Below are 23,896 nucleotides of genomic sequence, written 5' to 3'. Positions count from 1 at the left end.
GACACCTCCTCATCACTCCTCCACCGATCCCACGTTTTATTTTGTGTTGCCATAAGTTAGTCTCTCTCCGTTGGTGTGCTGGGCTAATGCTAATGCTAATAATGCTACTGCAAGGAAATAAAATGGCAGCTTCACAAAACTTTTCAGAGTTTTACGGGGCGTGGTTTGCAATTCTCCCAGCCAATCAACAATTGGAACCTGTTTCTCCCCTGGAAAGTCCCTGCTAGAGAGCAGGGACTTTCCAGGGGAGAAACAGGTTCCCGAAAAAAAAGATCTTTTTGGTGTGAACGCAACATCCCAGGAACTATCGGAACTATTTCTGGAAAAGTACGGGAAAAGTACTCCGGTGTGAAAGCGCCTAAGGATGGCACAAAAAAGCATCTATTATTCATGGAGTCAATGTATCGACACGGGCATCTCTGGTAAACAGTGAGGTAAGGTCAGGAGAGAGAAATCCAAGCGTGGAATCGGGATACAACATAGCTAGAAAGAGAAATAAAAAGTCTGTGTTGAACAGGAAATTAAATGTCTTGTTTGCTTTACAGTTTCAAATGTTTGGCATTATATATGTGCAGCTTTTATAAAGCAGGACATTATTTATAGGATCGCATCTAGACAGAGTTGAGTGACAGTCAGAATTGATTTGGCAGAGGTCGGATTTCCTTTATATGCACTAATGCAGGAGGATTGTATTTCCTACTTCAAATGTTTCTCATTCAACCTGCCTCTACAGACTGGTAAGTGTTTGGAAGCAGCCGAGTGTGTACAGATGTGGTAATCCATTTGTTTAAATACATCTGACATGTTCATTAAGCTGCTAAGCCACACACACTCACATTCTTCCCTTTTCGCTCTCAGTCCTTCCACCAAAAGCTGCTTTTTCTTACCGCATTGAGACGGTAATTACCATGCAGTCATATGAGAGGATGGCAAGCAGAAACGCAGCGCTGTCTGTGGCTGCCTGCCAGCCGAGCTACTTACACTGTGCAGCACACAGCACCCCGATACTACGGGCCAGTGCCGGCTGCACATAACTCGGGCATCCTGAGCTAATAAAGGTCGTCTCTGGCTCAGCGTTTAAGTGAACATGATATAGCATGTCGGAAATCATTGACAGAAGATATGCTTGTTGGGGGGTCACCAAAAAACAACAAATCCAGAGCCAAAACAGAAGAAAATATTCCAAAGAAATGGCAGAAGCTATTGAGTATCACGAAGAGATGATACACACACAGCCCATAGCATGACACACACGAGTCAGAGGAATCAGACAGGCCTCGCAGCAGACTGTGCCATTTTCATGAATTCTGAAAGGAAAATGAAAGGTTCTCCACCAGCTTTCCACTTCAGGAGCGTCAGAGATCCTCGCCTGTTTGCCCGCCCTGCCTTCCAGGCACGTCGCTGCCAACTTGGCACATTACCCGGCTCTACACTAGTGTCGGCACTAAGCCATCTCTGCCAGCTCCATGATTTCCATGATCTGGGTCGGCAAGAGTATTACACGGCCACCTGGAAAGAGGCGAACACCTGGACGCAGCTTACCGCCAGGCTCAGCCATAATGCAGCTCCGTGCTCTGCTAGTACATACAACCCCCCCCCCCCCCCCCCCCCCTCCTCTCATATGGTGCACACAAGTGATTAGGCATTGTTTAGGCACACAGTAAGAAACACTTTGCAAAATCAAACTGCATTCAATGTTCAACCTGCTGAAAATAATGGCTGCTAACAAATAATGCATTGTTCGACTCGCAGCAGCAGGTAATACTCCAGCTAACAGGGACTTTCTGCAACATGAGTGTACATTATTTACAATGCATTGTGCAGCAGGTTAGCATGGAGGAGTCTTTTGTGCAGCAGGGACAAAGATGTGTTATTGCCATTACTTCTCAAATCTAGGCACACACTGTAGCTATTGTCCCACAGTAGGCATAACCACTCAGTCATTTTAGGTAAGGAGAAAAGTTTTCCAAAGCTAGCATGACTTACAGAGCCTCAGTTTCCCTTTCTGATGGATCCTTTATCTTATTATTCCCGTCCAAACTAAACTGATGTATATGATGTGGCATTTAATAGCCTAATGTAACCTAAGAAAGAGTGCCAAACACTTTTTGTTCATTCTTTCTTCTCTATTGAGTTTCCTTCTTCTATTTCTCCTTGTGTATAAATCACCATCACCCGGCTTTTATTCTGCACTCAAAGTGCCATGAAAGCCGGTTGTGTCCTCACACCAATTTTCATGACAGCACTGTCATCCCACATTGTGTCAAAACAGTCCCTCCTGACCTCTGTCGTTAAATTTCACACCGTCTCGTGATCAAGTGCAAGATTTATATTGCCTCTCTTGTCGATTATAATGGTTCAGAGGCTTAACCTGTGTTTCGTTGGCTTGGCTCAGACTGGAGGACCCATTTTCAGCATCATCCTCAGTAAATCTGACTCGTTAATATCCCCTTTTCTTATGCCCTGGGGTACCCTCAGTATAAATATTACTTACTGCATACAACTGTGTTCCTGCTGGCAATTTCATCTCAATTGTTTTCAATTGTCTTCGTAAGTAGGTAAATCAATTTATTATTAACATGACTGATTGATCACACGCTATTAGCTATCATTACAATTGTTATCTCATGTCCACCTTCTACCTATTCTAAAAGTTAAAATCCTCTGAAATATTGCACAAGACAGGTGTTGCCCTCATTGGAGCACACTTTATTTATTTGACAACAATTCACTTCAAAAAAAACAATTTGCCTTCTTTGAAAAACGAGTATGCATTACAAAAGTTTCCCCTTCAGTGAGTTCAAGAGTCACAACCTCACACACAGTGGGGTGGAGACCTCACGCCTCAGAGAGCCTGAGGAGGTAGAGCGTCTGACTTTTTGTGATCCGGACATGGATCTGGCCGGGGGCCTTCAAATCCAGACAGCTCTCACAGAGGTATTCAGCCTCTCCTCCCAAATCACCACAGCCATTGTGCTTGTCGAAAAAACCGAATGGATGCAGATTTCAATGCAGATTGAACACAGATGCTCAGGTGTGATAGTGACGGTCACAGAAGAGTGGTAGAACATTGGACACATAGCAACAACACGGAAAAGGTCACACCAGCAAAGAATGTCGATAAAGAAACACAAATGAGGCGGGCTGGAGTTAACCATAGCTCAGTATTTCTGCTAATTACCAGTCCTGTGGGTGGTTGTTAGTGGGGAATGTTCCTGCTTATGTGCTTATGTAAGCAATCAATGGCCTTAATTAGACTCTTAGATGGGATTGGGTCCCAACCATAGACTGTTTATATAATGGACGTAGTGTCCGTGACGTCACCCATAGGAATTCTGCAGAGTTGCCGTGAAGCCCTTAGTAGGCGGAGTCGGCCACTAACGGCTCGACTGTGACGTCAGAGTCTCATCCCGCCTGCTCCAAATAAGGGCAAAGAGGCGGGACCTGCTGCCTCCGAACTGGAAGTAACAGAGCTAGCTCAGGCTAAGAAGCTAAGCTAACATGAAATACATGCATACCAAGTTACTGCTAACAGTGTCGTCCCCCTATACGTTACATTCATAATCAAATGAGACAATCTGCAAGAGAATTAGCTATATGTTGTTATTCTTAATGTCATTCACACGTTGAGAAAAGACGGACTCCACCACCGCCCGGACCTAACGGAGCCGCTGTGGGCTAGCTCCGGGACGCTGGCTGGAGCTAGACCGCCGGCTGGAGCTAGCCCCCTGCGGCTCCGTTAGCTCCGGCGGCCACCACTGGGATAATTGGGTCCCCTATTAACATTTGCTCCCGTTTAGCATTATGGGCGTCATAGCCATAGACTATAAAAGTCTTACCCAAGGCTGAATCATAACTAAAATGTATATGTATGCATAAAGGGTATGTCCTTAGCTGGCTAATAAGTAACAAGCTAAGCTACCAAGCACACAAACACCTGCGAACGGGGTTAACATGTATAATATTATCATTTTAGACTTCTTGGAAGTTCTGTTAGTACATTCAAGCGCACAGCACGACATTTTAATTGTCTGGTATTTGTAACAATATTCCCTAAAGGCACAATCACCACGAACACGGCTAAAGCAAAAGGGTCAAGTACAGTACTATGACTAACTAACGTCGTAGCCTCTATGGTTGTAGCCTAGCAGAGTGGACAAGTTGCTGTTAGCTGACAGTGAGGCATGTACGTGTCCATCAACGTGACCACGCCCTAATTTATGCAAAAACTTTAAGACCTAATATAAATAAAAGGGTCGTGTTAGAAAACAATTCACTCACAGATTCATAATCATGAAGGTGGAATCTAACTATATCGATAATAATATTTATTGCATCCATGGGTAGAAACATGTTTTGTTCTGCTGTAAAGTTGGGCATTTTAACATGGGGGTCTATGGAAATTGCTCCTTTCTGCAGCCAGCCCCTAGCGGCCCATGTATGAACTGCAGTGTGTGGCACTTCCGTATTGGCTTCCTGGCTGTTCCCCAGAGTTTGCCGCTTGGTCCCAACAGACTACCTCCGAGCCTTAAGCTGCAGTATTGTTTGCCTTCCTGACTTCTCATGTGCAGCACATTGGGATGTTGGAGTATTGTGACTATTGATGCCATGGTTGGTTATTTGTTTAGACTTGAGACTTTGGATTGGAGGCTATGTCTGACCCTGTGATGGGCATGATACTACATCTTTAGGTAGATTTTTAGCCATGTTCACTGCTCTGAAAATGGCATTGCTAATTGCGTTCTTCCTATTTTGATATATTTCCTCAGTAGACATTTTTTTCTCTGCCCCCAAGACAACGAAGGCCCACTGATTTTGGTGATTCTCTTAGTCTTCATCTTTCAACACAATGAGACCCTTTACTTTATTGTGAAATGTCTCGAAAACAACTGCATGGATTGCCATTTATTTCGAATGAATATAAATTCCCAATGACTTTTTGACCTACTGAATATTCATCTAGTACCTCCATACCCCCATTTTATGTCAGCACAGAGTGGTGAACCGTTTGCTTTGGATTTTCAGATTCAGCAACATTTTCAATAGTAAATCCCCTACATTTTGCAGAACCCCCCAAATCTTTTGAGATGCTGTGCAAGACAGCTTTGGCTACACGCTAAAAACTGCTTTTCTAATGTGATACTTTTCTACATTTAATCTATTTTCCAACATTTCTCGCCTCACTTGAAGCAAGCTTGGCCCAGATGTACACACGATTGCATGGACTGTCAGTTTAGAGGCTGAAAACAGCATTTTCTGACATATAGTTGGACATTATTTCTCTGTTGACTAATTGTTGCAGCTCTAATTGTCACAGTGAGTGTATCATGCTGACGTTAGTATGCACATGTGCAGCCTGACAGATACTGCTGCCTTGTTTCGTTTTTCGCCTACTTGCAAGGAAAAAATAAGCAATCTGAAGACGTCACAAATGTTATAGACTTTAAACATAACTTATCGGTCATAAAAATAATTAATGGAAAACAATCATTAGTTGCAACCATAACCCACATGTACAGTACATTCAAGGTAAATGCAATGTGCTGTTTTCAATACTGTTCTGTCTTTCACACTCTACTATCTGTGTGCACGTACAAACACACACACACACACACACACACGCGCGCGCGCGCGCGCGCGCACACACACACACACACACACACGTCTCACTAGGGAACACATCTACTGTCAGTGTGAACAATAGAGCTGAACAGATGGCATCAGAAGGATTGAACCCACCTACAATGGTTCCCACAACTTCCCAACATTTCTAGCCCACCCTCCCTTTATTTTCCAACTGCTTCTCTCCCTCCACCCTACTGTGTCTTTCCTCTACACCCTTCGTCTGCATGCATCGCCACGGCCTCTTCAATGCCATCCAGGCTGCAAGTTTGTGCCAAAGAGGCTGAGTATCACTGGAAGCCCTGTGGAGCTGCACAAAGTCAGCCAAGAGGAGAGGGAGGAGGAAAGAGGAAGGTGTTTTCTCCTGCCAAATTCAAATCTTACTCTCATTTTAGCTACGACCTCGGTTAAATCAACCATTTCTAAACATAGCTTCACATGCTGAAACGGACAAACAAATATGTAGGATTCTATGCCCGTCAATTAGCCATCTTAGTCCTCTTCTTTCCGTCTTCTCACCTCAGTCAGCCTCTCTTCCTCGCCCCACCTGCATCATCATCACACCTCCCCAACTCAGGGCCCTGTTGCTGAGCGCCTGTCATGTAAATGAAATAGTTAGCAGATCAAAAAGCACGGAGAGGTATTTTTTAATAGCAGGAGAGGTGTTTATTAGTGTCAGAGAAGAAGAGACGAGACAACGTGCAGGCAGCCTCTATTACACCCCGATGCTTTCAGGCATATGCTGAAGTGTGAGTGTGTTGACGTGTGTGTAAGTATAGATGTGAGGAGAACATAAAGCAAGGAAATGTGTGTGTATGTGTACGGACTGGTAAGCATTTACTGTACAGTACACCTACAGGCATTGAGAGGCATCTATGTGTGTGTGTGTGTGTGTGTGTGTGTGTGTGTGTGTGTGTGTGTGTGTGTGTGTGTGTGTGTGTGTGTGTGTCATGAAAGTGTGTGTACCTTCCCCATGGAGGATCATCGTTAATACATAGCCCCATATATTTCGTCTATAACAGCAATACTGTTGGCGCTGTGAGTTTATGAAGATCAGGTGTGGGAGAAAGTGATTACAGGGCATAAACACTGCAACTGATATTGCTTTATTGCGATAAATAACTGGCATGAAGACGAGCGCCAGCAACAACGTTAATCACTGCTGTGTGTGTCGGTCGTTATGGAGGAGTCACAGGCATAACGAGTCGTCCTGGCAAATGTAATCGTCTCAAATCTGGCTAATCGTCCGACGTTGACCCATAAAGGTTCCAAATGTGTGTAAACTCCACTGTATGACGAGGATCTGGCTTCAGGTGTGTTTATTGTATGTGCAATTTACGTCAACAATTGAGATTTATGAGTGTAATCGGGCAGCCGTGTTCATCTATAGTCATTGTGGAGCTAATTGCATTTTAGCGTTGACGCTGAGCATTATGTGCAGCATTTATAATTAGACCTCTAAGGGCTTGTTTTTTAAATGTTATTAGCATCATGGTTACGTCATTCTTGCCATTTATTATCCACAGTTCCTGACAGAGCAACATGAGATTGTGGTCTTTATCTTTAATCTCAATTTGATTGCAGCCTTTAGATAAGGACGAGTGCTACGTTCCCTCCTAATCTAGGGGTTCCAAGGGGAGTAACAGAACACAGCAATGACCAGGCATGAGAAAAAAGAGCGGAAACGGATCTCTGAAGCCACACAGGGAGGTTTAATTGACCAATGATGGACAAGGAGAAAACGGGCTCACTAGCCAACTTGCAAAGCAAATTAAGATACAAATATAATCAGGTCCCACACAGAGACAGAGACTCCATGCAGCACCCATGCAGCCAGAGGAGCAGGGGAGAGCGACTGCAGCTTTTCTCAGGCCCTTTATGGAGGCCCTGATTGGTGATTGGGAGCACCTGGAGGAGAAGCTGCACCTGGAGACAATATCGAGGGAGAGAGAGAAAGGCACGCACCAGCCCCCAGTACAGCAGTAACATTGAGGAATAAATAAATAGCAGTTTAAAGCTGGCATATCAGCGGCTCTTCATTCAGTGTCCGGGGGCTTGCCCGCATGCTTCTGCCCGTGTCTGAATTTCATCTTCCCTTACTCCCCAGCTGCCTCCCTCTCTCCCTCTCTCCCCCCCTGTTCACAGATGGCAGAGGGGTCGGAGCACTTTAATGCATTTTCAAAGGAGCAGCATTGGCAATATTAAAAGGAGCTCAAAAACGTAAACACGTCTGACACTGGTAGTTACACGCATGCGCAGTGTGACATGACGACGCACATATAAAAGGCAAAGCATCCAATCACACGAGAGGATGCACACACACCATTATCACTTTCCCCACAAACCAATAACCTCCACAAACACAGAGAGAAAATATCACATCCTACACACCGGTGGGCACTCGTAATTAACTCCATTAGAATGGCAGACACCCGCTGTAAGGTCAAAGGTCAGTTTTAATGATGAGCCTACATATGGCAGCCACCGTGTTGCTTTGCAAGAGATACGAGCTCCACTTCTGCTGATCCATCTGTCCCGTGGTAATGACTGCACCTGGTCTCACACGGGCCAGCGCACACAGGTACAGCGCTCACAACGAGCTGCACACAGAGGGAAACACAATTAAAAAGCAATAAGCACACTCACGTCTCGCGGCCACATTGTTTACTAATTACGTCTAATTATCTGCTTGAATCAGAGATTTAAAAGATTCCTCTTGCAGGTGCAGTCAGCGTGAGCGTTTACGAGGCAGCGAGTCCGTGAATGCCTCTGATCCTGACTCGATGAGTTTCATTTGGAGAAGCAGTCAATTGTCAGGCGTGTTCTCATGACCCGTGTTAATGGTTTTCTTTTAGTGAGAGGCCAATGTTTAGGAACCTGATTAGGGAGTTAAGAACTTAAGAGTGAAGTGTCAAATATCATCAAAGCATTTTTTGCCCCCCTGCTCACACCAGAGCCTGGAGCAACTATTCCAATCCAGGCTGTTTTTAGCTGCCTGCATCACACCAGTCGACTGTAGGCCCCCCCCTCTCTTCACAAGTGGCTGATAGGAAGGGCTTGGGCTGCCATGGGCATCAAGGCTATTGCCTCCCCCTTTTTTGTATTCCTTCCTTTCTCTGCTGTCCTTCTGGCTACTTCTCTCTGTGAGAGAGATTTTCTTTTCAGCAATGTAGATGGAAGGAATGGAGGCTGGAGTCCGCTTTATATCAAACACCTGAGTTTATTGAGAGCCACGGCCGGGAGCATTGGCAGGGTTCTCACACGACTTCATCATGTGATTCCCCAGCCAACACTGAAGATTACACAGAAACACAGCGCAAATCTACACAGATAATCAAGGAGGAGCCTCTATTTCGCGCGTCTTCTGATCGATAATCACAAAAACACATGGATTCAGAGACAAAGACAGTCTGTTAAAGTCCTCTGGCAGTTAGTCACAGTCCCCCAACAGGAAAGCGGAACCTTTAACCCTTTAAACCTTTAACCCCCTGCTCTAAGTTATGGCAGACCTATGTGAAACACAAAATGCTTTTGGTACAAACACACAACAAAATATTTCCCTCACACTCTCCATGCAAAAATAGTCTTTATGCCTGCCTCCATGTAGCTGAACTCTGGGTCAGAACTCAGCGCTAAGCCCACAGGCCTCTCATTTCCACAACTTCTGATCTCCACACCTTTTGATCACTCATCAAGGTCTGCCAGGCAGAATTCTTTAAAAAGCAGCACTTCAAAAAGTCCCTTAAATCTGCTCGGTGATATTCTTTTCGGCACAAGAGAGTGGACAAGGCCCCTGGGAGGATACGTCAGACCACGGCTGCATTGTATTCATCTCTCTTCTTCCCTCAAACCATAACAATCCTATTCCCATATTATATTTGAGCAGATTGCATGAGAGCAGACTCTGTTCAGTTACCTTAATGACAAACATGCTAAGAGTGCATCCGTCTGAGTAGAGTACATTTGTCTGTCATCATCTAATTAAAGTCTGACCTGAGGGGAAAAAGAAAAAGGAGAGTTTTGCAGATTGAGAGATAGAACATGATGGTGTTGCGCTGCTGTTTCTAACAGGAGACAGCTGCAGCAGGAACAGAACATCTGCTAACACACGCGTTCCTCCTCCTGTACTGTCACGCCTGAGCGGCCTTCACACCGGACAGCAGAGTCTGACTGATGAAGTTTGGAGTTTCTATATCTGTGCTCATCAGGCTGTCACTCACAACATAATTCACACCTCGACTTGAAGAGAGATTAAAAACAAGTGAGCAATATTTTTTCTCAGCTGAAAGACGGCCTTAGTTAGGGAGACAATCTGGCTTCTTGTGTGACTTGTGCAAACTTCCAGATACTTCTGCAGGCTGTGTGAGCCCAGGCCATCTGTAGCCTCCATCAGTGCCTCTAATTCTTTGTTGCAACAGGAAAAAAGAAGAAGTAATGTTTATGTCAGCTCAGATGGAGGGGTGCAAACTCTCTCAGTATCATTGATAACAGGCAGCTCATGTCCTCTCTTCTGCTTCACAGCTCCTCTCTCAATTCAGGCATTTTGCAGCTAGCTGGAGTTTCACCAGCCAGAGCCATGTTGTACCATTATGTGCTTTTGTAAGAGAAAACACACAAAAACAGCTGCTCCCATTCCACACTGGTGAGTAGGTTAAACGGTGACACGAGGGACAGGGCCTTTCTCCTCACGGTCTAAATTGACAGACAACAGGCGCTGGAGGTTTCCTTTGCTTCTTCTCGGGCTGCCTTCCAGATCCCCTGCTTTTGATTTCCAATTAGAGACCACCCAGTCCTGCAGCCATTTTAGAGACAGAGCTCTCACTCTCTTGTGCTCTTACTCTCTCTTTGTGCGTGTGTGTGTGTGTGTGTGTGTGGCTGTAAGTCGCTGTCTTTTATTAAACTGATATTTGTGGTTGTTTCTGTTTGCACTTTCAAAATGAGCAGCAACATATAAGCTTCTCTTTAAACAAAGATTATTTAGCTTACAATGATCTATTACTGTTTTTACCGGGGAAGCATACTTCAATTAAAACATTTACAGGGTATTCAATATCCATTAAATGTATGTGGTTGGAAGATGGCTTATAAATCAAGTGTTTAATAGCATTGACATTAGCATTAAGACCAAACCATACATAAATGTTAAAGTTCATTATCCCATTACAACAGAGAAACAGTACCTGGCAAAAGATAAGGACAAATATATTTATAAAGAAATAAAAGATAAAAGCTGCATGAGGTACTTTCGTATCTGATGTAGTTCTCTTTGTGGTATATTATTGTGCATTTTAGTTTTGGAAAGCACAACAAACACAATCTCAAATAAAATCTTCTTAAGAAAAATTAACACAAATAGTCACGTAATGGGCCAAGTTAACATTCATTAAAATACATCAATGTGAACGTGTGCATTCCTTTGCTAGAACAGTGATAATAAAACAATGCTCCATAAGTCTGTGTGCTCACAAAAAGAAATACATAATACAATTGTATTTTCACAGCATTAGTGGCTGCAATGAGCCTGCTTTGCACTGCACATTTCTTCAAAACGGGTTGCAGGCTCAGTGGCGGTGCCAGACATTTTCTTTTGGGGGTGCTTTGGGGTAGCTTGCCATTTCATAGAGGGTGCTCAAACATTTAGGGTTTCCCATTTAATGTACCGGTCGCTACAGTGGAACTTTCTACTGTAACAATCCACACACAAATACACAGTGTACAGCTCACGGCATATAGGTGTAAAGTGCTATTTTTACAAGTGGTGCATGGACCTACTGTAACATTCTCTAGGGGGGGTCACACCCATATGAAACAGAACTGTAAACAGATTTACTTTTTCTTTATGGATATTTTGCGAATCACTCCCCTTTTAAACTTTATTCTTGTTTTACTGTCATATAGTATTTCATACCTGTTTTTCATTTATTCTCTTATTTCTGTATACCTATAATGAATAATATTCTGCCAGCTCATACTCTCCGTTTAGAGTACATTCTAATGTACTTTGGCTTTTAGTTTCTTCTTCCCAATGTTGTAAATAGTTGTCTTTACATTAGGGGTGGGCGATATTGAAAAATATATTATCACGATATTTTTCAAGCAGTATCACGATAGACGATATATATCACGATATTTTTTCATGTCGGTTATTATGGTTATTTTTCAAGTTACTTAACAGTACAAGCACCTAAAAGGTAACAGAAACGGAACCAAAAAGGAGTAACAGACCAAAATAGCATTTCAAGCTGGTTTTATTTCTGAAATGAATCCCGAATGAACAATTCAACATTTTGACATGGCTTCAAGGCACAGTTTCTCAGTATAAAAATTAACTTTCTGAGGTAGCACTAGCAGTGAACATCAATAAACATGAAAAGGAGGGTAAAACATAACTAAGTAGTAACTCCTGACATTTGGGGCGTTTTTGGAAAACCATGACATTAGTTTTCTTCATATTGACTGCCAGGGCCCAGTCCTTACAGTACTGGTCTACTATGTCCAGCTGTTGTTGTAGTCCTTGTTCAGTAGGAGACAGCAGAACAAGGTCATCAGCATAAAGCAGACACTTCACCTCTCTATCTAGGAGGCAGAGGCCAGGAGCAGCACAGTGATCCAACTGAACAGCAAGTTCATTTATATATATATTAAATAAAGTGGGACTTAAATTGCAACCCTGACGAACGCCTCTTCTCTGGGTGAAGAATTGAGTTTGTTTGTCTCCAATTTTAACAGCACACGTATTCTCTAAATACATTGATTTAACCAGATCGTACATTTTGCCCCCTATACCACAGTGTAGAAGTCTATAATAGAGCCCTTCGTGCCAAATAGAGTCGAAAGCTTTTTTGAAATCAATGAAACAAGTGCATATCTTACCATTTTGTGTTTGGTGTACATGTTTGTTAACTAAAGTGTGAAGGGTATACACATGGTCGGTGGTGCGGTGTTTTGGAAGGAAGCCAATTTGATTTTTACTCAATATCTTGTATTCTTTTATTTAGAATGCTACAGAATAATTTCCCCAGACAGCTGCTGACACAGATGCCACGGTAGTTATTAGGGTCTGATTTGTCTCCACTCTTATGAATGGGGGAAATGAGCCCTTTGCACCAGATGTCAGGAAAACATCCTGACTGCAATACGATATTGAACAGCTTTAACACTGTCCCCTGCATCTCTGGGGTGCTGCATCTGAGCATTTCCTTTTTAATGTTGTCTGGGCCACAAGCTTTCCTTGGCCGGAGAGATTGTGTCTGTGTGGTCAACTCTTCCCAAGTCATTGGGAAATCAAGAGGGTTTTGGTTGTCTTTAATAGTTTCTTCTAATGTTTGGAGTTTCTCTTTTGTAATACATTGATTTGAATTCATTAGATTTATTGGTATGTCTTTGTACAAACTTTCAAAATGGTCTCTCCAGATGTCACCGTTTTGGATGGGTAATGCTTATGGTTGTTTTGTGTTGAAGTTGTTCCAAACCCAGAATTGATTTTGATCAATGGCTTTCTCAATATCCTCAAGCTTCATGTGGGTATAATTTTGTTTTTTGTTCCTTATTGTACATTTATATTTGTTTAAAACGTCATTGTATCTAATGCGTAAGGCTGGGTTGTTTGGTTGCCGATGTTTTTCATTTGCTATTTTTCTCAGGTCTTTTCTGATGGTCTTGCATTCTTGGTCAAACCATTTGTCAGCGTGTTGCCTTTTAACAGGCTTCTGCTTTTGTTTGATAAGGTCAGCTTTAACAGCTGCCTTGTGAAATATCATATTGATATAATCAATGGCCATGTTTACACCATCTTTGGTAGGACCATATTGATTTTGGTCAAATAGTGACATGTCATTCATCAGATCAGGTGAGTTCAAGGCCATGGTGAATTTGTCTCCACTGTCTGGGGCCCACCTGTAAGTAGGATGTAATGTGTACAGCTTACTGGGTTCCCTTGTTGTGTCACTCATTGGACCTGAGAGTTTAAAGAACACATTGATTTGGTTGTGGTCTGAAAAGGGGGATTGCTGTCTGACAGTGAATGCACTGATAGTGGAGGGGTCCATGTCAGTGATTGCATAGTCTACTACACTAGACCCTAGAGCTGAGGAGTATGTGAACCTCCCTAAAGAGTCCCCTCTGAACCTCCCGTTCACTATGTACAGGCCTAAGGCCCGACAGAGATGCACCATCTCTTTGCCATTCTGATTGATTTCAGAGTCAAGGCTGTTCCGATGGCTGACGGTTGGTGTGGTAAACAGGGGGGGTTCACCAAATACATGGTGGCTGCCCTGCGGGTCTATGACATCAGGTTCAATTCCTGTTCGTCCGTTCAGATCTCCAGTTAGAAGCACATTTCCCTGGGCCTGAAAATAGGCGATTTCTGAATGAAGAGTTTCAAAAATGTCCAGGGTTTGATCTAACCTTAGCCAAATGTGTGATTTACCTTGTTTTACTACTGAGATCTGACGGCAAAGATCTCCTTTATACCACACCAAGATCCCCCCCGATGTTCTGCCCTTGCGTATGTTTTTTGATTTTATAGAGGGCACCATGACTTCATCATAACCTGGAGGACAGTGAGTGAGCAGATCATTTCTCTCTCTCTCTCTCTCTCTCTCTCTCTCTCTCTCTCTCTCTCTCTCTCTCTCTCTCTCTCTCTCTCGCGCACACACACACAAAATGGCTCGTTCCACACACACACACACAGAGCCGAGCTTGAATGAAACACAGAGACCCAGACTACTTGTACTGTAGCATATTATTTTCGAATCAATAATTGTTCAAATTATGAATTATTTTTTTTATTTTGTTGTCATAACAATTTTTCCTCCTGGTGTCTTGCGGCCCCCCTGTCATGCCTCTGCGCCTCCCAGGGGGGGCCTTAATGGAAACACAGTCTCTTTCTCTGAGGAGTTGGAAACTGGGAGGTCTAAAAAAGGGTCTAGAAGGGTTTTGACAGAATGATTTAGCGGCTAGTGATGACCGATCAAACCCTCTCAGATATACTGTGGTAAGTTGTGGAATAAGAGATACAAGTAATCATTTTCCTAGACATGTAAGGCCAGATCAAAAAGTAATTAACTGTTTCTCAGGTAATTGTCATTTATTATAATAAAAAACCTTCAAATGATTGAATCATTATCCTATTGTATGTAGTAGCTTTTAAGGAAATCAGTTAACCCACAAAGATCCCATATTTGACAACAGCAATGTAAAGACACTCATTTCAATGTATCAGTAGGTGCGGCTGCAGTTGTCTGTGTGACCAAACAAAGCCGACTGTTAAGATGCCGTGTTGTCCTGGCTGCCTGTTATGTGATGAATGAGGAAAGTCAAGAGACACCGTGTCAAAAAGAAACTCCCTGGAGGAAACTGATGTCCTTGTCCAAGAGCCACAAAGTCTCAGAGGACTCAATACAAAGCCCAAAATATCCCACCAAGGGCACTTGATGTCTCTCTACGTTTATTCCACATTTTTGTACAACAGGACAAAGTGAAATGTCTGTTGCCATGTTTCCCCTACATATCAATAGTTTTGTCATGGAAAGACATTGTGTACATGCCAAATACCAAATGTGCTGCTGACTAAAAACATGTGCAATTTGTTCATAGATGTGTCACAGACTGGGTAGCAATTAGTGTCATAGTATGGAAACATAAGTCTACTGTCAATATGATCTCTTTTTGATATGGTAAATGTGTACATGTGCAGCTTGTTTCATTGACATACATAGTTTAGGGTACTGCTTCTTCAACCTATTTTGGCACAAGAGATGTAATGGTGAGCGATGGTAGTATCCAGGGGAAATTGCCTAATTGTCACATTGCATTCAAGAAAGAAATCTGGAAGCACACTCAGCGGGTTCATGTTGTGGCTGCCAGTTACTCATCCTGGCAAAGCTTTTCCTGCCTTATAACTACGGCTAGTCAAAACAAAACTTAACAAACTTGAGTCCATGCCTTCACTTAAGCCCATGTCTGAGCAGTGATGTGCTCACTATCACAGAGGCTTTTTGTAATTCCCCCAGCACCGACCCCTCCAAACATCCCAAAATCCCTCTTGTCAGTATAGAAAAAGACAAACATGAGAAGGAGACTTTTTCTTTGCCTTGTCAAAAGTTTCCATATCGTGTTGTGGGTTCCACACAGCATAACTAAGACCCTGCAAGCAGCTTATCTGCTTAAAACAGGAGGGCGAGAGAGGGTGAAAAAGTGTCTCCGTCTTCCGTCTCTTTCCTGGTTCACAGACTGGCTTTATTGAAGCCACTAGAGCTTTGGTTTCTCCCTCTCCGCCATCCCTGCCAGTCTAATCCACTTAGGCCCACACTACCTCTACTGTGTTTGATTGGCCAAGCTTCCAAATTTGCACCATAGGACTTTGGAAAAATCAATAATCTTCACTGCACTGCCAAAACGTCCTCTATTAAACACACAAGATGTGATTAAAGAAGAGAAATATGAATGTTAATGTAGCATAAATGGTTTGCCCAGCGGTAGAGGCATCAGCCATGCTACTCTGGTATTTATACACAATGTTGCCTCTCCATTTTCATTGTTGTCTCTCATAGCCGTCCCTTCTAGTGTCTCTCACTCTGTCGAATGCTAATGTCACTGAAAGCCCAGGTGCTTCTAGTAGCTCTTGAAGTCTCACATCAGTCCCTGCCCTCCCCTCCCCTGGGTCCAATTGTCCCTGCATGAAGCTTCAAGGTCCTCAGCTGAGCTCCGTGTTTAGCAACAACAGTAGCAGCGAGACTGAATGTGTGTCAGACAGAATGGTAATGAGCGTCCCAGAGATTGAACCCCAGTCTTCCCTCCCCCCTCTCCCTGAAAATAGATTTGTTCTCACGCGGAAAACAGATATTGTAATCACATTTTCCCATAGTTGATCCCTATGGGATTTTGTTGCATGCACACCACAAATGTAAATGAATGCAGGGGGATAGACATCATTGGTTATAAATCATATTACTGGCACATTCTGCTTAGCAACACAACTAGACTGTGTTTGTAAGCAACCTCAGATTTAGTCCTGAGTCTACTCTAGTCCTCGCACCACACACACTTATTGTCAGCTCACTCCATTTCCTTGTTTTATTGCACATTTGCAAGAAAGCAAATCTGTACTTTGGAAGAGTATATTCGTAGAGGGAGCACTTTAATTGTAAAGAAGGCATGCTGTAACTAAAATCCGGTGTATATTTATTAGGCTGACAGCGAGTTGGTATAGAGGAAGGGAGAGTGCGGGCCTTTTAATACCTTTGATCAAATGTTTAGATATATGACTTGCAGTAAAAGTGTGTATACATGCAGCATACTGGTTCTTGTTGTGGACCCTAGGGTCTTTGCTTGTAGTGTGGGACATTTTATTTTGGACGTCAGCTGTCAAACTAACAAGCTTGGCGAGATTTAGCAAAGGTCACACGCACAAGGTGGGAGATATCTGAGGGCTACAAAGACATATGGAGGGGGGGGGGGACACCTTGCTGCCTGTTTGTGTGGGCACATTGGTTTGTTCTGTGCTTGTGTTACACTGGTGCAAAAGAGAAAAAGGCGTGTTGGTAGGAGATTAGGTTTCTGCTTACATCCTCTCTAAAATCTTGAAACACTGACAAATATTAATGCAAGTTGTGCACACTTTGGATCCTCTGGGGAAACTATCTCAGACGTTTCATGTACCTCGATTAATAAATAATGTTCCGCTCCTGACAGGGACTATTCTTAACACCCTCTCGGTACAATGCTGGTGCACCATCATTTTTCAGGGCATATTGTGACAGCCTGCATTGAAGTTTAGCTTGCTGTACATTGTAATTTGCTGACGTTTCTCTTCTCTCTTTCTCCCCATGTTCCCAAATGGCCCACTTACAGATGTGACCAAGTATTCCACACTAGGTAAGACTCACTTCATTTTTCATTGCACTGTTCTCAGGAGTGAGTGTTTGGGTTGTCATGTGTTTGGGAGTGATGTGAATTCATAAATATTGAAGAGGGGGGACCAGGATGCTGTTGTTTGCTCAGTAAGGTATGCAATGCTCTGCAGTCCTTACACACCCCATTTCGGCATTCGTGTATGGGAATACACAGTGGTATTCTTTTTCTTTCTTCTGGCAAGAGGTCTGTGTGCACTGTGCCTTCAATTTGAATTGTATTCAAATGAGAATCAAATGGCCCAGATTGTTCAAAGAATACGCCGGCAGTGTTGACAATCATAGCACGAACGGTGTGTATTTCGGACTGTGGAGGGTGTGTGTAAATGTCTCACACGTTAATCTGTGAACGTTCATCACTGTCCACTTGCATGTCCTGTTCACAGGGGTTGACTCTTCGTCACTCAGGGACTTTCTAATCTGTTGCTCACTTTATGGACGTTTTTGGAGATGTGAGGTGTTTGAAATTCCAACGTTTCCATTCAAACATGGAACACAGACTACAAAAAGATAGCATCAAATAAATACTCTCGTGCTTGGGAAATAATGGCCCCTTCGAGCCATGAAATGTTAAATATGCAATGCTTCACAGCAGGTTACTTTTATCCATGAAGGGAGTTAATGAGGGGCAGGCTTTTGGCTTTTTCTGGCCACTTGTCAAATGGCAGCAATCACGTTTCCTACCTTGTTGAAATGGACTATGCACGCAGACAATGTATTGTATCAGCATGGAGACGTCTTATAAAGTCACAAATTGACTTTAAAACAACCCAAGCTGTTAAATGACAAGAGGAGGGCAGCATCTTATGTTTTGTCAGCGGGATGTTGGAGTGTGATGGAGGTCAACTGCGTGATTGACTCCACAATAGCGGGGCCTCAGACCGGGACAGCAGGAGCTTTCAACACTACCCATGGCTCCAAGCATCTGCTCATGAGGGGAAATCAATCATCTCAAATACAAGGTGGAGCCAGAGAACTGGACAAATGCTTGATGTTACTCGTACTGGGCTTTGTATCAGAAAGTTGTCCTCAATGCACTTGACTTTTTTCTACTTGGACAGTGCTTGGAGGTTGCCACCTCATTGTGTACTTGAAAAGCCAGTGCCATGTCACTACACTCGCACAGTTTGGCTGCCCGGCAGAGCATCTGCAAGCAGTTCTGGTCCGGCTCTCAACTCTTTGAGGCAGGCACTGGCTGACTGTTCGGAAACAGAAAACCCCTGGCTAGCTGAGAATAATAAGTACCCATGGGAAGCTGCCAGATGGACATTTACTGTGAGCCTAGCTGGAGAGGGAGAAATCTGTCAAACATCACACTAGGCATCTGTGGGGGAACAGAGCAGGTTCACGTCCACCATGTCGGATAAGACGAGTGCTCTTTGTCAAGACTAAAAGCTGTTCGATTTTTAACATATCTCGGTGATGCATTCAAGGTCAACAATTCAAACAGCCACCTGTTCCAGTGAATGATTTAACAAATGTCCCGATAATGGATGCTTTAAAGATGCTTATCATTTGGCCATTGTATCTGCAGACACTAAGTGATGTGAAATAGCCTCCTTCATTTAATTTAAACTGTATTCCTTTTTCTGTAGTTATTAATTGACACTAGACACAATGGGCAGACCTTTTTTTTACTGCCAATGTGAGAAAAATATTAAGATACCTCTTTCTGCAAAGTGTATCAAGATCGTCTTTACATTTTGGTACAGTTTTGTCTGATCCCATCATGCAATAATAAGGCAAAAGCATTTTTTTTCCATACGTTATTCAATACAAAGCTAAAGGCGAGGAATTACAATTGGATAATTATGCTCTCGGAAGCTCAAGGGCTTCAGAGCCGGTGAGGAGAGGAAAAGAGAAACAGAGCACAAAGGGTTCATCCCGGTATCCTCGGCAGTGAAATTGGACCTTGGTTCTCTTAGACAAGCTGTGCACCATTTTTTTTTATTGCATTATGTCTGGCAGCCCTGCTCTCAGAGAGGAACTGAGCCACACTTGATCAGCGATATGACACTGGCACAGAAAAGAGTGATTGCTGGCTGCTCAGTTAAGCACACAGCATTATGTTGTTCAAGTCTAAAAGTAGATCTGCTTGGGAAAAATGACAAAAGGCCAACCCGGACAGTATCCAAACGCACTGGTAGCTTTGTAGTACCTCGCAGTGAATTCCTCTTTAATGGTTTAGTTGTCTCTCAAAGGACAGGAACAATGCTATTCAGGGATAATATAACTCTTTAAGTCTCCATCTGTGTTTCTCATGCCCCAAAACACTGGCGGTTCATTCAAAATATCAAGAACAACTGATTGATTAGGATAATAGGGTTTTCATTATTCTGTGCATCATATCGACTGTTGTTTTGTGTATGAGAGAGGAAGTCAAAGTTGTATATAGGGCAGAATATATGTTTAACAATGATCTGAAGTTCACAGCACTCATAGGAAAGCTTGAATGGAGAGTGAGTGAGCAGTCATAACCCCAAACCATTAGAGAGCAGCCGTAGCTCGTTCTTGGGGTGGGTTTTAATGTTAGCGCTTTCTTTCTTTTAGCTGTGCCCTCTGGTTAACGGGCCATTTCGCTAATGGTGAGTTTCTCAAGTGTGTCAAAAGCCTCTTGGCATTATCAAAAGCTCTTGAGGGAGCTTAACGTTGCTGTATGTTGATTTTTTTCTTTTAAAAAGACCGACTACTGCAGGGTAGGTTATTGATAAGACATGTGACTGATAGCTTGTTAGCCTGGCTTTGCATACATTCTGCAGTAATTAGACATGAGTGACAGATTCACCAAGTATTCACTTTTACAGACGCCTCTGAGAAATCTGCTCTTATTGCATGATGTTAGCAGAGTGTGAAAAGTCAGAGAGTCCTCGCCTCTGATTTTTGAATTCAGCGTAATAATCACTCATCCTGCAACACTCCATACTATGCACATGCAGGCACGTTAAGGATGTTGTGCAGCAGTGATTTAGGCAGACACACCATGCAGAGTCGTGTACACTTGCACGCCCCCATCCTTGCAAGTGAAGAGCTGCTGCCGTTAGGAACAGATGGCTTATATTTAACTTTATCAGCGGCGGCGGTGTCACCAGCAAACGCGATAAGTTGCTCCAGTGCCTGGGGAGAGCGGCATCCATCAGTAGCTAACAGCATATGGCGAAGGCACATTAAGGTGTCCTCTCCCTCTTTCCTGACTTCCTGTTCTATGAGTGGGTCTGCTGCCAAGCATCAGATGCTTACTTCACAGGACAAAGTGTGTGAGTGTGCCTAGAGGCAGTGGGCATTGAGATCGTGTGCAGCCTGGTTGATCTGTTTTATGTGATTTCAAGGTGCTGAAGTAATTTATTTATCATTTAGTATAGCTACGATTAGAGTTTTTTCTAGCTCTTGTTACCATCCTCCATTCTATTATTGCTTTTTTTGGCTGATTCTATCTTTAACATCATCGTGAACAAAGTATTTGCCAGTGAAATAAAGTCGGCCAAAATGCTTGCATCAAGAGGGTATTTCCTCTCTCTCCTCTGAATCTCTGTTCCAATCTGAAAACTAACTGCCCAGGTAAGGCTCATATTCCAACATTGGAAGGAAAGCGTGTTTACCAGAGTGTTGCATCCAGTAAAGCTGCATGCCAATCACAGCCTCGATTACTTGAGAAGTGGCTCAGTGTTGCATGGACCAACATGACAGCACGATGTTGGACACCAATCAGACGGACATACAAATAGATCTGCACCACCTGTGTGATGGGGAAGTACAGCTAGTAGAAGAAGAAGTGCTAATGATGAAAAGCTTCTTTCCTGAGGCCAAAACGGATTGTTTCCTATCATATGAGTATGTTTCAGCCCTTAATACACTTTACTTAGTGTATTATGCACATCAACGCGCTGAGTGACAGCCTAATTGCATATGTCCTCAGGACTAGTGACACCTTGCCTCAGGGCCAGTGCCTTTTCCTTCAGCAATGACTTGTGTTGTTGTAACCTTAAATTCACTCTCTCGCTCAGTTTTGAACCCCTGTGTAAAACCTCTGCTATGTCACAGCATGCATTCCACCCAAACTCCTGCAGCCTTCTCTCTCTTCCTTTGTTATTCCTGTGTTGACGTCTCTTTAACCAGCCGCGTTAATTAGCATGCTCTTCAAAAATATAATTTTCTCTTGTGTCATCAGGATTTGGTAATTAAATGAACAAAGGCAGTCAAACGACTGACACAATAGGCTGAGCTGATTAGGGGTGCAGCCATAACAACACTTGGAGGAGAAACAATCAGTGAATCTGTTTCATTCCACATCAGCCGGTTATCTCAGGCTGTCGAGGCAATTTGTGCTAAACATGCTTCCAAAGAGCAACATTTTTACTTTCTCCCAGAGCTGTGATTCTGTGATCATATTATTCCCAGCATCTCAATGAACGATGCTGTCAATATGCTGCTGCTTTAATACCTGAAACTTCTTGTATTATTACCAATGAAATCTGTTGGGATATCATATCAAGTCTCATAGAGACAGCATCTGGCCCAATTGGCTCACGCGTCCTTGATTCATGCTGGCAGAACATTTGAGAGCGATGAAGACCGCTGGAAGGAGTCCAAGGCCTTGCTCCTCTGAAGGTGAAAGGTCAGAGGTCAAGGGGTGGCGTACCCGTCTGCTGCCTGGCACTAATACACAGTGCAGGCTGGCTTTGTGTAATATGGTGCATGTTTCGTGGGAGTCTGAGCCGAGACAGGCTGCTTAGATCTACACTCCACATCTACATCAGAGCACAGCATGCCAACAGATTGTGTCATGCTTTAATTTACAATGATGCAAAAATCAAAATCGGTCCAATGCAAATACAAATGCTTAAAATATAAGATCAACCTCTCATTAAAGAGTATTTTGTATTTTGGGGTTGTCCATTTCCTGTAGTGTGTTCTAATGATTTGTGTGCATGTAAATGCACCAACACACTGCCCCCCTGCCTGAAACGCCTCCGTTTGACTCCTTTGTTTACTTCCGGAACAGGTTTCTATTGGCTCGCGGTCCAACACATTTTATTTAATGGGCTAAGGGGTGGGACATCTCTAAGCGGTTGACCAATCACAACAGGGCCGGCCAGCTAACCAATCAGAGCAGACTGGGCTCTGGTTTCAGACAGAGGGTGAAAAGAGGCAGTCTGAGAAAAATAAAGAGTTTTTTGAACATTAAAGCATGGAAATATGTCCCAGTAGAGGCATACCAAAACTAATATACCTGTACATGAAAATTAGCATAATATGTCCTCTGTTAAAACCATTGGATAATGACAATAATATATTGTATCATACAAATGGTTTCTCAATACAAATAAAAACATGATTTTTACTCAAATCCATGAGCAGAATCTAAATCATAATACTTTGTTTTATCCAAGGGAAAACTGGGTTTTCTGAGGGGTAGCTCAATTTCAGAATGGAACAAACAAAATATAAAACTATTCAAAATAAGAATCAAAACATGTATTACATTTTAAACACAATAGTTTAAGTAAAAGTATGCGATCATTTTATATTTTAAATAAATGTATATGAATATCAAATGTCAAAGTGTTCAATAAAAGAGAAAATAGTAAAATAAATGATTATGGTAGGGTTTACATATCAAGGGGCTGTGGTCAATTTGACAACAATTATATAATTCAACTGATTTTAGTTTGAGTTGTATTCCTTTCAGAGCCATTATTAAACTAAAAGAAAATGTGCCCTTGACCTGATTTTAAATAACAGAGGTTCACTTGTGTCTCTGTAAAGATAGTATAAGTCTAAAAACCATGCAATCCGACTACAGAAAGTCATCTTAACTCGTCATTCAAGCCAACATGTTTTTTATAGAGGCAGTTTATACAGCATCAAGGACACAAAGCCATCTGCTGTTTGACTCTTTGTATTCATGTTCAGCCTTGGTGTTAGTCACACTTTGACATGTATCCACTTTTCAATCAGAATATAGCACTGAAGTGAGCGTCCTTTCACACACCTTCCTCGTGTTAATGACCTTTTACAGTGAGCAGCGGGGATCTGGAGAGGCAGCTCCATATTTACGCTGCAGATCTCTGTGTACACAGAAAGATGCTCCACCATGTCCCTGAACAATACTGTGCTCGCTTTCTTGACCAACACCAATATAGAAACGTGTGTTAATGAGTCCTCTGGTGGCTGCCATACGGAGACTCCAGGTCTGTAAATACAGCAGAGGACGTGTCCTCGACTGTCCCTCGTTATAGATAAAGGCCTGGAGCCAGATGGGAATTGTGCTGCTCTGACATGTGCACTGACATTCCTGCAGGTCAGAGAAGAAGATAGCTGTATGTGTTTGCTGAGGGTGTCTAATGTCCACAGGCCTCGCTAAA

General features: G+C 43.0%; 1 protein-coding gene across 14 annotated transcripts in view; it reads left to right on the top strand.

Annotated features, from left to right (window-relative positions):
• LOC117463550 (receptor-type tyrosine-protein phosphatase delta-like) overlaps positions 1-23,896 on the top strand; it is a 405,065-nt gene that overhangs the window by 116,347 nt on the left and 264,822 nt on the right. For all 14 annotated transcript variants that reach the window (XM_071206543.1, XM_071206542.1, XM_071206541.1 and 11 more), the window contains exon 4: positions 17,476-17,499. The gene's annotated coding sequence lies outside the window, so the exon portion shown is untranslated. The remainder of the gene's footprint in view (positions 1-17,475; positions 17,500-23,896) is intronic.

Source organism: Pseudochaenichthys georgianus, chromosome 18 (genome assembly GCF_902827115.2).
Source record: "Pseudochaenichthys georgianus chromosome 18, fPseGeo1.2, whole genome shotgun sequence".
NCBI classification, from domain to species: domain Eukaryota; kingdom Metazoa; phylum Chordata; class Actinopteri; order Perciformes; family Channichthyidae; genus Pseudochaenichthys; species Pseudochaenichthys georgianus.
Note: the sequence above shows the minus strand (reverse complement) of the source record. Positions and strands in the feature narration are given on the sequence as shown.